Below are 12944 nucleotides of genomic sequence, written 5' to 3'. Positions count from 1 at the left end.
TCCCCACACCCACCCCCAGGCAGCACAGTGCACAGGGCCGAGCTGTGGTCACTTCCCGGGCTCAGGGCCGGGGTGCAGCCGGGGAGACTCAGAGCTGCTGGGGGTCCGCAGGAGGGCCCGAGCCCCGGGGGAGCCCCGCACCCCTCCCCCAGCTCCGGGCCCCTTGCCGAGCAGACGGGGCATCCAGGGTCAGAGCTGGGGCTTTTGGGCGGCCTCCCTTCCCAGCAGACCATGGGTGCCTCTGGGTGACACGTGGCCCCAGACCGTGGACAGGTGTCCTGCAGTCTCGTGACCCAGGGCAGGTGGGCCCGGGTGAGTCACGCGCTCAGCCTGCTTGGAGGTCAGCCCCGGTTTCCGGGGCCCCACTGGGTGTCTGACGGGGGAAACTCCCGTGAGCCGAGCCCTCCCCATGCCCAGTCTCCCTTCCTCTTTCCTCTGGCCTGGCCTGCACTGGCCGGGTCCCACCTGGGGGCCACGGCACTGACGCCTCCCCCTTTGCTCAGCCCACTCCTGCTCAGTCCCCCTCTGGGGTCTCTGTGGACGCCCCAGGATCCCAAGGGCTCAAGAACCAGAAGTCTGGCCCACAGGAGGGGCCGTGGGGTGAGGATCCCTCAGAAACCTTGTGCTTCTCATGACGCAGAAGGGAGACTGAGGCCCAGAGCACGGCCGCTCGTGACCCATCTTCAGACAGCGCCGGGCCTTGGGGACCCGTCAGGTACAGAGAGCTGACCCTTAATGTCAGGAGTCCTGGCTCTGTCCTTGGGTCAACACATAGCTGCCAGGGGCACCGTTAACTGAAGACGACGCCGGGCTTAGGATCCCCGCGTCTTCCAGGACTGTCTGGTCCCCAGCTGCGTCCCTCCCCAGAGACACTCACGTCCACCCCGCACTAACCACAGTCCTCCACGTGGCTTCTGCGAGGACACCCACGGGCCAGCACGTCCAGCGCCTCTCCAGGCCACAGGCATCCTGAAAACGTCCTCAGGCTCTTGTATCTGGACCCTCCCTAGACCCTCCCGGGATCCCCTACAGACCTGCCCTGTCGCCGTGGCCCCCACAGCCACACGCACTTTCGCCCTCCTGGTCCCGCCCGTGTGTGTCCACAGCACCCCGTCATGCCTTCCTCTGGGGCTGTCTGCGCCCCGGACCCCCGGGCCCTGTCCTCCCGTGCGCGTGGTCACGGTCACCCAGGCTTCCGCGCCTGCCCCCGGGTGGGACGTGGTGGGAGGGAGGGGCGGCCGAAGGCACCAGGAAGCGTGGAGGGTGGTAGACGCGTCCGGGATCTTGGTTGTGGCGATGGCTCCGTTCCTGAATGCATTTGTCAAAACTCAGGCCCGACATCTTAAACACGTGCCTTCCGTCCTACGCCAGTTCTGTCTCAATAACGCTGTCGGGTGTGGTAGCACCCAGGGCAGTGCACCTGCAGAAGCCACGCCAGAAACACGAGATCGGCGAGAGAGAAGACAGAACATGGGCGGGGGTGGGGGGCGGGGGGCCTGTGTGGGCGGCGTCCCCACAGAGAGCCAGGAACAGGGGACAGAGCGGCCATCCGTGACGTGACAGAAACTCATCCCATCTGAAGGTGAGACGGCTTGTCTGCATCTTGTGAAATTAACGGAAAGGAAAAAACCCTTCGATAATTCTCAGAGGGAAAAAGTATCTTAAGCGTTGAGGGTACAGAAATAATTCTATTAAACCTCTAGGCAGAAAAATATTTAAATATTATACTAAATTTGTCACGTCCTTGAAATAAGAAGTTCTAAAAACAATACGGCAATATTCAGAGTTTTGGGAGAAAACGATTCTGATCCGAGATTTTATATAGAACAGAGATGTTATGATGACCTGCCAGCAGGAAGACATTCCCGATTACGAAAAACTCGGGAATTATGCCTCAGACGAGCTGCAAGCTGACAAGGACGGAGTTGGGGAAAACGCCACCAGAAAGGACAGTTCTACTACTGAACTCTATCTGAGAGTAAAGAGCTCAATACAGGAGCAAATCCAAATAATCACCAAGATGTGGTTAGAAAACAGGATATCGATGGCAAAATCAATTTTTTAAAAGATTTTACTTTATTACTATATATATTTTTTAATGTTTTTTTAACATTTACTTATTTTTGAGAGAGAAAGAGAGAGAGGGAGAGCAGGGGAGACGCAGAATCCGAAGCAGGCTCCAGGCTCCGAGCTGTCAGCACAGAGCCCGACGCGGGGCTTGAACTCACGAACCAGGAGATCACGACCTGAGCCAAATTCGAACACTTAACTCACTGAGCCACCCAGGTACCCCTAAAGGATTTTATCATTTAAAAAATATTTTTTAATGTTTATTTATTTTTGAGACAGAGAGAGAGAGAGAGCATGAAATGAGGGAGGAGCAGACTGAGAGGGAGACACAGAATCGGAAGCAGGCTCCAGGCTCTGAGCTGTCGGCACAGAGCCCAAAGCAGGGCTCGAACCCACGAACTGTGAGGTCATGACTTGAGCCGAAGTCAGACGCTTAACTGACTGAGCCACCCAGGTGCCCCAAGGATTTTATTTTCAGATAATCTCCAAACCCACCGTGGGGCTCGAACTCACAGCCCTGAGATCAAGAATCACATGCTCCGCTGACCTAGCCGGCCAGGTGCCCCCCCACCAACGCCATAAACAACTTTAAAGGAAAAGTTAATATGCTAAAACATCAGCCAAACAAGTTCTCCTTCTCCTAAAATGCCAACGAAATCGGGGAGGGTGGCAGAAGAGGAGCCCATGTGGGCGGACGGAGGGAGGGGCCTCAAACCCGATGCAGCCAATTGGCAGCTCAGCAGGGCACGTGCGTCTATTAAAACGAGGCGACTCAAGAACACTGAGAACAGGAAGAGTATCTCCCCAGCACCTGGTGGTAGGAAGCAGACGCACACCCAACAGCCACGCGGGATGGGGACGGGGGACGCGGGAGTGGTGACCCACTTACCCTGCGTGCCTAACGATAACGATAAATACACCCGACTCCTTTTTAAAAGACAAAAATTCTTGGGGCGCCTGGGTGGCGCAGTCAGTTAAGCGTCCGACTTCAGCCAGGTCACGATCTCGCGGTCCGTGGGTTCGAGCCCCACGTCAGGCTCTGGGCTGATGGCTCGGAGCCTGGAGCCTGTTTCCGATTCTGTGTCTCCCTCTCTCTCTGCCCCTCCCCCGTTCATGCTCTGTCTCTCTCTGTCCCAAAAATAAATAAACGTTGAAAAAAAAATAAAATTAAATTAAAAAAAAGACAAAAATTCTTTCAGATTTGGTTAAAAAAAAAATCAAAACTGAAGTCTATTAAGAAAAGGTGTAAAAGAAAGTGAATCAGAAAGGATACACTTCAAGTTAGGTCGGGAAACACGAGTTTCGGGGCTGAAGGGGAATTCGACACAAAGCTGAAAATGAGATAAAAGGGACCGATTTCTCTCGATAAAGGGTGTAAACCACAGCAAAGGGACAACGCGAAGCTCTGAAAGGTGCTCCTTACCTCTTATTAACGGGCAGCGAGGGTGGATGCCACAGACCCGGGGTCGGACGACGCTGGACCGCCAGAGCCCGCAGATGGACCGTCGCCCTAACGTTGGGACCGCTGTAGGTGCGCATGCAGTTTTAGAAACAACACGGAGACTCCGGGCTCTGAGTCCCGTCTCTCCCAGCGGTGCCATCTCGCGACAGCGTCACAGGTGCAGCCGAGACCACGCCTGGACCCTTGCGGGGACCCCTCACGCTGCCCCTCACGGGGGCCCTGCCGCTCCCACCTTCTCCGTAACCCCTGGCCGGCACCCCGTTTCTATAATTTTGTCATTTCGAGAATGACATACAAATGGAGTCACGATGGACGTGACCTTCCGGGACTGGCTCCTTTTGGTCCAGCACAACCCGCTGGTGAACCGGGCTGTGGTGCCCCGAGCGGGGTTCCCCCTGTTGAAGGCCGTCCGGGCTGTTCCCAGTTTCGGGCTCTAACAAAGCGGCTACGAATGTTCTGGTGTGGACGCAAGCATTCGCTTCCCCAGAGCGCCGCGGCTGGGTTTCACGCCAGAGACGCCAAACTTGTACTGGAAGGCGCGAGGAGAGGCTGCCGTGTGGTCGCCGTTTTCTGTTGTAACCATCTCGTCGTGCGTACGCTGGTGGGTTCTTGAAGGTTTTACGCTTCATCTCCCCGAGGCCAACGACTGGGCTGGGCGTCTTCTCCTGTGCTCATTCGCCCCGCGCTCCCCTGTGAGGCTTCTGTTCCCGCCTCCCATTTCCTAACTGGATTGTCTCTACAGCGCGGGGCTTCAGGGATTCCCTGCGCATCCTGCGTACAGCCCTCGCTACATACACGGTTTGCCGAGACGCCATCCAGGGTGCAGATGGCCTTTCCAGCCTCCTAACGAGGTCGTTCACCGAGAAAAAGCTGTTGATTTTGATGAGGGTCAACGTATCGGTTTTTTCCATTTATGGACCGGATCGTGTTTGCTGTCAATTCTAAGAACGAAAACATTCCCGTGGTCCTAGGAAACCTTCTCCTGTTTTCTTCTAAACGTGTTCCAGTTCTACATCTTGGATTTAAACGTGATCCGTTTTGTTAACGTTTTTGTGTTAGGGTGAAATGCACGTCACGTCACATCAAGTTCACCACTTGAACGCGCGCCCCCCCCCCCCCCAGAGGCGTGAAGTACATTCGCGACGAGCAACCACGGACCGTTCGGTTCTGCACAGCCACGCGCCCCACCCCCGCCGACTCCTCGCAGCCACACGTCCAATGTCTGTGTCTGTGAATGACCCTGTTCTGACTACAGTTGGAGTGAATTTTTGCACAGCGTGTGAGACTTAGGTCACGGTGCGTAGTGTTGCCTGTGGACGTCCTGTGCTCGGCTCCGTTTATTGAAGAGACGGCCCCTTCCCCCACTGGACTGCTTTGTTACCGTCGCCAGAAATGACTGGGGGCAGATTTGTGTGGGTCCCATTTCTGGGCGCTTTGTTAGGCTCCATCGATGTCTGACCTATCCCTCCACAACGTCATGCGATCCTGACTCTGTCGCTCTATGGGAAGGTTTTACAGCTACTCTCCTGGTTTTCAGGATGGTTGTTGACGAGGTCCTTTGTCTTTCCGTATAAATTTTAGAATAATCTTGTCCATGTCTGCAAAACACCTTGCTGGGGCTTTAATGGAAATTGTGCTAAATCCATAGCTCAGTGTGGGAGCGGATGGTATCTTTATTGGCTGAGTCTTCCAATCTATGAACATGACACGTCTCTCCACGTGTTTGGGGCTTTGGTTTCTGTCCTTGGCGTTTCGGAAGACACACCGTATAGATCTTGTACACGCTTCGTTGAACTTACACCCTAGCGTCTCCTCTTTTGGGGTGCTTATAAGCAGCATGGGATTTTAGAGTTCGGTTTCCTCGCATTTGCTTCCAATAGACATGATATTCACAACACGTATTAGAAATACACCAGTGACTCGTGAGGAAGGCAGGTCTGTAGCCCTCTGGGGGGCGTCCTCGCTGGGCTTCTGTGTCGGGGCCGTGCTCCCCTCGGGAAGGGCCCCTCCCCCACCGGGCAGGTTGGTGTTAAGGCCGCGGCTGCCCCTCCCATGAGGTTTGCTCAAACTCACCACGGAAGCCATCCAGGCCAGACCTCTCCAGGAAGGCTTTTAACGAAGGGCTCCGTTTCTTTAACGGATTCAAGACTTCTAATGGTTCCTATTTTGCTTCTTGTGTCAGTTTTGGTAAGTTTTTGTGTTTATTTTACTTGTGTTTATTTTATATTTTTGAGAGAGAGAGAGTGTGTGTGGAGGAGGGGGAGGGAGGGAGGGAGGGAGAGAGAGAGAGAGAGAGAGAGAGAGAGAGAGAATCCCAAGCAGGCTCCGTGCTTAGCACAGAGCCGACATGGGGCTCGATACCACGACTCTGGGATCATGACCTCAACTGAGATCAAGAGTCAGACACTCAACCGACTGAGCCCCCCAGGAGCCCCAGTTGACTTTCTAATGTTGAGCCAACCTTGTGTAGGTAGAAGCAATCTCACTGGGTTATGGTGCTTAGTGATTTTTACACATTGTTGGATTTGATTTGTTAAAATTTTGTTGAGAATTTTTGCATCTAAATTCAAGAGAGATACTGGTCTGTAGTTTTCTTGTTTTCTGCTGTCTTTGGTTTTGAGAACCAGGAAATTCTGGCCTCAAAAATCTGTCAGAGAATGCTGCCCCTTCTTTGGTTTTCCAGAAGAGTTTGAGACGAATTAGTGTTCATTGTTCCTTAAATTATTGATAGAATTCTCCAGGGAAAGTGGAAGTTTACTTTTTGGTTACGAATTTCACCTGCTTGAATGGCCGTAGGACTGTTCAGATTGTCTTTTTCATCTTGGTTGAGTTTTGGTGGTGTGGGCTTTCTTTTTTTTTTAATGTTTATTTTTGAGAGAGACAGAGACAGAGACAGAGAGACAGAGCAGGAGTGGAGGGGGCGTTGAGCAAGAAGGACACACAGAACCCGAAGCAGGCTCCAGGCTCCGAGCTGTCAGCACAGAGCCCGACGTGGGGCTCGAACAGATGAACTGTGAGATGGTGACCTAAGCTGAAGCTGGACACTTAACGACTGAGCCCCCCAGGTGCCCCTGGTAGTGTGTGCTTTTCAAGGAGCCGGTCCATTTCTTCCAAGGTGTCGAAGGCATGAGCGAGAAGTTTTCTGTAATATTCCTTGATGACATCTGTAAGGGCCCCGGGGTCTGATGTTGGCAGTTGCAGTCTTTTCTCGTCTTCGTTGTGTCAGTCTTGCTAAAGGCTTATCAATTTTACAATAATAAACTTTTATGCGAAAAGTAACAATGCTGAAATATGTCAGGCAAACGTGGCTTGAAAAAAATGTGAAAATGGACAGATACAGCAGCAGTGGCTACACTTTAGCACACTTTCCTGAATTTTTGACTAATCAAATTAGCAAAAAAAAAAAAAATAGAGAGGAACTGAGAAATGTCATTAATTAAATTAATTAAGTAGGTCTAAATTTAAACTCTGTTCCCCACACTCAGGAAACAGGTTCTTTTCAAGTTCCCTTGTCGTAAGTACTAAAACAAATCACTCTTCAGGCGACGCAGAATGCCTCCTCGGGGAGGGTGACCGGCTGGTCCCGGTTTGCCCGGCACTACAGGTCTCGTGTCCTGGGAAGCCCCTCGGTGCCAGGACAGCCGGGACGGGTGGATGCCTCAGACGTTACCCAGGCAGGACTCACAGACCACAATATAAATGATTCACAATTAAAGCGTTGTCCCAATTCCCAGATAGAATTTAAGACATAACCTAACTGACAAAACGGAAGCCAAGACTGCCATCACAAAACGTCTAAACGCTAACATAATGAAATCTCTACATGTTTGCACTTAAGGTCATGGCCGTTGGTAAACCCGGGAGGAAGGGCGTCCAGATCAAGGTGAGAAGACACCCGTGGCCAGGTGTCACATGGGAGTGCCACATCGGCCCTATACCCCAAAACCACGTCACGCTGCCCGTTAAGTAATTGGAATTTAACTCGAACTATAAAGAAAACAACCCAGAGGAAGTACGTGAAATAAAGATAAAGCAAGAGAACCCAGAAAGAGAGGAAGGTCGGCTGCCCCCACGGTGGCCGCGAGGACGAGGGGCCGGAGAGGACGCGGGAGACCACATCCAGCTTCCCCTGTGCTTGGGCTGAGTACGGGGCGCAGAGACCCACGGGCCGCCCCCCCCCCCCCCCCATCAGGAGACGTGGTCACGGATGCATTACTCCGGTGCCACAAAGGAGAAAGTCCACGTGAGGTCGCCCATCGCTTGTTTTGGGTGGGGTGGGGGTGGGGGGGAGACTGTTCGTTACTTTACAACTTTTTGTCCTGAAATTATTTCAAACCTACAGAAAACGTGGAGGAATGACATAAGGAACGTCCCTTCCCCTTTCGCCCGGTTTCCTCAACTGGTATCGTTTTACTGCATTTCATCGCTTTCTGCCCACGCGGACACACGTTTCCAAACGCCGGGAGTAAGTTGCAGACGCGACGCCTCTCGACCCCTAAATACTTGCGCGCAACCCCAGCAGCGCTGTGATGCGGAAACCTTGCACCGTAAGCCCGCGAAACTGTCCCGGCGGGCACAAAATAAGGCTCGGAGACTCACGTCGACGTTCCAGAAGAGCCGGCCCGCGCCATCGCGCACGCGGGGGCACAGGTGCGCGCAGGCAGGTGCCCTCGGCCCGCGGACGCGGTGGCGCTCAGCTCTTCCCCGCTCCGCACTCAGAGACGTCTGCCACCCAGGGAGGACTTCACGCCACGGAGACCGGCACACGCCGGCAGGCAGCGTTTTGGGGTGCCGCGGGGGGGCCTGCTTCCCGGCACCCCGCGGCAGAGCAGCTCGCATGCGCGCACACGCCCCACCCAGGGGGCGTGTCCGAGTCAGGCTGTGGGCGCCTCGTCTCCAGGCGGCGGCCCCCCTGGGGAACAAAGGTCGGGAGGACTGGCTACAGGTAAAGGCCACCTGGTGGGGACCTGGAACGCGGCAAGCGCCCCACAGACGGGCCCGTCATCGTTTCAGGGGTCGGTGCTGCGGGCCCCCAGGCAGCCACGTGGAGGCCTCCACGGAGGGCAGAGGGTAGCTCCGCCCCCCCCCCCCCCCCCCCACTGGTGCCACGGCTGGAGCAGTGAGGGCAGAGGAGCCCCCTGTGTGTGGGGACCAGCCACCCTGTCTGGGAGCACAGCCTCCCCTGACTCTTCAGGCAACACCTGCCGCCCCTTCTCCAGCCGGGTGGGACAAAGGCCCTGCCCCCACGGAGCTGCCGTTGAGTGGGGGACAATCAGCGAAGACAGCCAGTAGACAGACTGCATGAGGGCAGCATTACAGTGAAAGCGAAGCAGGTCCGAGGCGTGGGCCTGGCCACGTGGGAGGTGCACTCTGGGAAGCCCTCCCTGCAAACTTGGCACTGGTGCAGAGACCGGGAGGAGTGAGGGGGCGAGCCATGTGGATCCCTGGAGGAAGAGTCTTCCCGGCTGCTAGAACCGCATGTGCAAAGGCCCCGGGGCAGCAGCTGGCAGCATGTGTTCCAGGAAGGCCGGAAAGCAGATGACATCGGTCTCTACCGCTTCCTGTCGTTGACACCTCCTCAAGTTTTCCAGGGCAAACCAGGACACCAATGAACACAAGCGCTCCCGTCCTGCCTGGGTGGGAAAGACGGGGGCATCCCGAGGCTCTGGGGGAGCGTACCTCACCAGCACCTCACCCAGCACGTCGCTGCTCACCCAGGGGCCCCTCCCGCCCACTCACCCGCTGAGGCACACACCACCTCCGTGGCGTGCCCCCTCGTGGGTCCACACACACTCAGATCACGTGCTCCCACGGTCCACAAGCCCACCCGACACTCAAATGTAAAAACAGCGTGCTTCACCCACACTGGCAACTGCTCACACCTTTGTATCCAGCCTCACCCAGCCTGTGAGCACATTATCCACTGGGGAAACTGAGGCACGCAAGGTCACAGAAGGTGAAAGTCTGTACCTTGGGGAAGCTGGGTCTGGACGAAGGCCGGCGGCTGACACGTCTCTGCACGTGGGGTCACCAGACAGCACCCCCACCCCCACCTCCTGGTTCCGTCCACAGCACAGCCCCAGACTGGGTGACCCGCAGAGGAGAGGCTGTGCAGGGAGCAGCAGGCAAGCCAGGGTGCCCTGGGAGTGGCCCTCCGGCAGGTGAACCACCATAAACCCCGCGGCCCAGACAGCACCAGGTGGCGCCCGGCCAGGGTCCTGGGGGCCAAGGGAGGCAGGCGTGACCCGGCCATTCACCGACCTGCTCTGGCTGGAGAGGCTGGGGTGACAGGGACTGAAGGCATGCACCAGGCCACTCAGGCAGCTGCTGCGGCCGGCCCGCCAGGAGCCCCCAGTGATGGATGAGGCGCTGGCCCAGCCAGGGTCCCCCGACTCAGCCCATCCATCAGGGTGACAGCCGGAGCCCCAGGAGAGCTTGGGGTGGGGAGGCATGGCGTGAGCCTCCGCAGCTGTGCACACAGGCACCCTGAGGAGGCAGGGCTCGGGGTCACTCTGGCTGTGGCCGCGGGTCCACCTTCCCGACGACCTTCCCTCCCCGGCCCTGCCCTGCGCAGGGCCAGTCCCTGCCCCGTGCCACAGGCCTGGTCTTACATCCACACCTGTCCCCGCAAGCTCGTCTCATTTCATTTTCGGAGGCTGTTCTGGACCCTCCCGATCTTTCCTCCTACGGGGACTGAGACAGGGACGTTCGTAGACCGGCCACGGGCCTGGCTCCCACAACCACACCCAGCATGCAGGTGTCACCTGGCTGGACAACACGGCAGCTGCCACGGTGGCCACAGATGCCAGGTCCCACAGCCTCGGGGGTGTGCCCTGCCCCCATCACATCACACGCTGGAGGGGAAACGCGGCAGGGAGCAGAGCCCGGCAGGTGAGGGGCTGTGCCCTCGTCCGTAGGGTGTGGGACTGGTGTGGGGTGCCTGCCACGCCCGGCGTGGGTGCCGGGGACGGAGCGCTGAGTCAGGCCCTGCTCCACGTGGAAGGACGCTGACGTGCCCTGCAGGGAGGAAACAAGGAGCCCCGAAAAAGGGCAGGAAGGTCTGATGCAGACCACGGCGTGGACGAGCCTTGCAAAGGCCGTGCCACAGAGAAGCCACGAATCCAACACTCTGCGACGTGAACCACCCGGAGCCGGCAAATCCAGACGGAAAGCGGGTCGGCGGGCTGGGGCTGGGGCGGGCCTCCGCTTGCGGGGATGGAAGTGTCTGGAACAGGTAGAGGTGGTGGCCTGAACTGCGCACTTTCCTGTCGCTTCAAGGGCCACTGGTACGTTATGTGGATTTTTCGATTAAAAACACAGGTGTGGCCAGGGAAGGCCCCTAAGGAGGCAGGCGAGCAAGCCTCCAATGCGCAGGGGGCGCCGGGCGGGAGGGGAGCGGGAACTGCTGGCACCTCGGCAGAGGCCGCTAGAATCTTCCGGAAGCAGCCAGAAGGCGTGTGGAGGACAGCCGAGTGAGCGCAAGGAGGCAGCAGGAGGGCAGGGCTTCAGGGGCCGTTCCTTCCAGAACCTCTTGCAGCCCGGGCCCTGTGGAGAGGGAGACCCAGAGCCTGGAGATCAGAGGCTGCCCTCGAGTCACCAGGAGCAACCCGGGGCGGGGTGGGGCACTGCCCTGGGGGAGTAAAGAAAGCGGCGATCTGAGAGTGGTGCCATGTGAGGGGGTGAGGACCTGAGGGGGGTGACGACCCGAGGGGGTGATGTGCTCACGCTGGGCTTGACGGGCTGTGAGGAGAGGGCAGGAAACCAGAGCAGCCACCAGAGCCGGAGACGCAGGCAGGGGCCTTGTCCCACCACGAGCAGAGCTTTAGGCAGGGAGGTTCCGGAGGGAGAGAGGTCTCCGGGCGGAGCCTGCACCGGAGGTGACCGGGCCTCCATCTGGCGTCCTGCAGTGGCCCTTCCTCCTTGTCCGTCCGGAGAGCGAAGGTGTGGAAGTCGTCAATCGAGTCCTTAAATCAGCGGTGAGAAAAAGGAGACACACAGAAGCAGGGCGGGGCCTGAAGACACGGCTTAAGGGAGGCTTCTCGAGGACGAGGACGAGGACGGGCGGCCGTCGGCCCAGACGGGCCCTCAGGCCTCAGCGGAGCGCGTCTGCGTGACCTCGGCCCTGAGCAGCCACCAGAGCCGGGCCAGAGGCTCCCCTCCCTCCGGGCCGCTTGCTGGCCGCCAACCCCGTGGGCCATGGGGACGGAAGGGGCCCCGCGTCCACGGCCCCCTCTCGGCTGGAGGCCGGCCCGTCTCGCGCACCGAGGGCCCCGCTCCCACGAGGCCAGGCGTGCCCACCCGGCGCCTTCCCTGCGGCCCGGCCCGTGGTGGACCGTGGGCTCGGGGAGGCCAGGCGGCCCTTGGCCGTCTAGCTGGCGGCCGGCGTTTGGCAAGCAGCTCCCCTCGGGGACGGGCTGGGGCCGCGTGTGGCCACGAGGGGCGCCTGGTCAGGAGACCCCCACCCCCAGACGGACAGGAGTTCCGTGGGAGGGAGGCGGCGGGGAGGGGGGGGCTCGAGCCCGGGCCCGGCTTCCGCGCTGGCGCAGCTCTGCTCGCTCCCGGCTTTCTTGGCTGGGGCTGCTCCCCGACAGAAGGGATGCGTGTTGTCAGGGGCGGGGGGCTCGGCGTGTGTGCGTGTGCGAGAGTGTGTGTGTGTGTGTGTTTAAAATACAAGAAAAGCCGCAGCGGCCGCCTGGCGACACTCGGCTGCGGAAGGCTGGCCGGGTTCCGTCCCTGCCGGTGCCTCCGCGCTGGCACCGTGGGGGCCAGGAGGGAAGGGGACGTGGACGCTTGCCACGAACGGGCGGCGGGGCGGGGCGCCTCCCGGGGACCGGTGGGCACGGGGGCCGGACTGGCAAACAAAACCCACCGCAAATCGCTGGCAGCCGCCGGGCAGAGGAGGGACGGAGGACTCGGCGGGGAGCAGGCGGACGGAGGCGGCCGCACAGGTAACGACGTGCGGGGCTCACGGGTGGGTGGCCGGCTCTCGGCGTGGACACGGGTCGCGTGGCCGGGCAGCTTGCAGGAGGCAGCGCGGGTGACCCCCTCAGCCCTGTCTCCCCCGCCGCCCCGAGGGCCTGCGGTTTCAGATGCAGCGGCCGAGTTGTCTGTCCCGGTGGCAGGGGTCTCTCCCTACACCGAGGAATAAGGCTGGGCGGGCGGGCTGGGCGGCGTGGGGGCTTGAGGGGACAGCCCAGGGTCCCCAGCGAGGCCGTGCTTCTGGCCGCGGTGCTCGGGCCCCTCCCGCTGGGATCCCGCTGGCTCTCAGGGCCAGGCCCACTCTGCGCCATTTTTGGAAGGTGTCCCCAAACGTCCTTGGGTGTCTGCTGTTTCCTCCTGAAGGCCAACCCAGGCGCTCAGCAGGGGTGGGGAGGATGGGTGGAGGGACACACCTGGAGGAGCCGCGAGGCCC

This window comes from Prionailurus viverrinus, unplaced genomic scaffold, assembly GCF_022837055.1.
Source record: "Prionailurus viverrinus isolate Anna unplaced genomic scaffold, UM_Priviv_1.0 scaffold_38, whole genome shotgun sequence".
Taxonomy (NCBI): domain Eukaryota; kingdom Metazoa; phylum Chordata; class Mammalia; order Carnivora; family Felidae; genus Prionailurus; species Prionailurus viverrinus.
Note: the sequence above shows the minus strand (reverse complement) of the source record.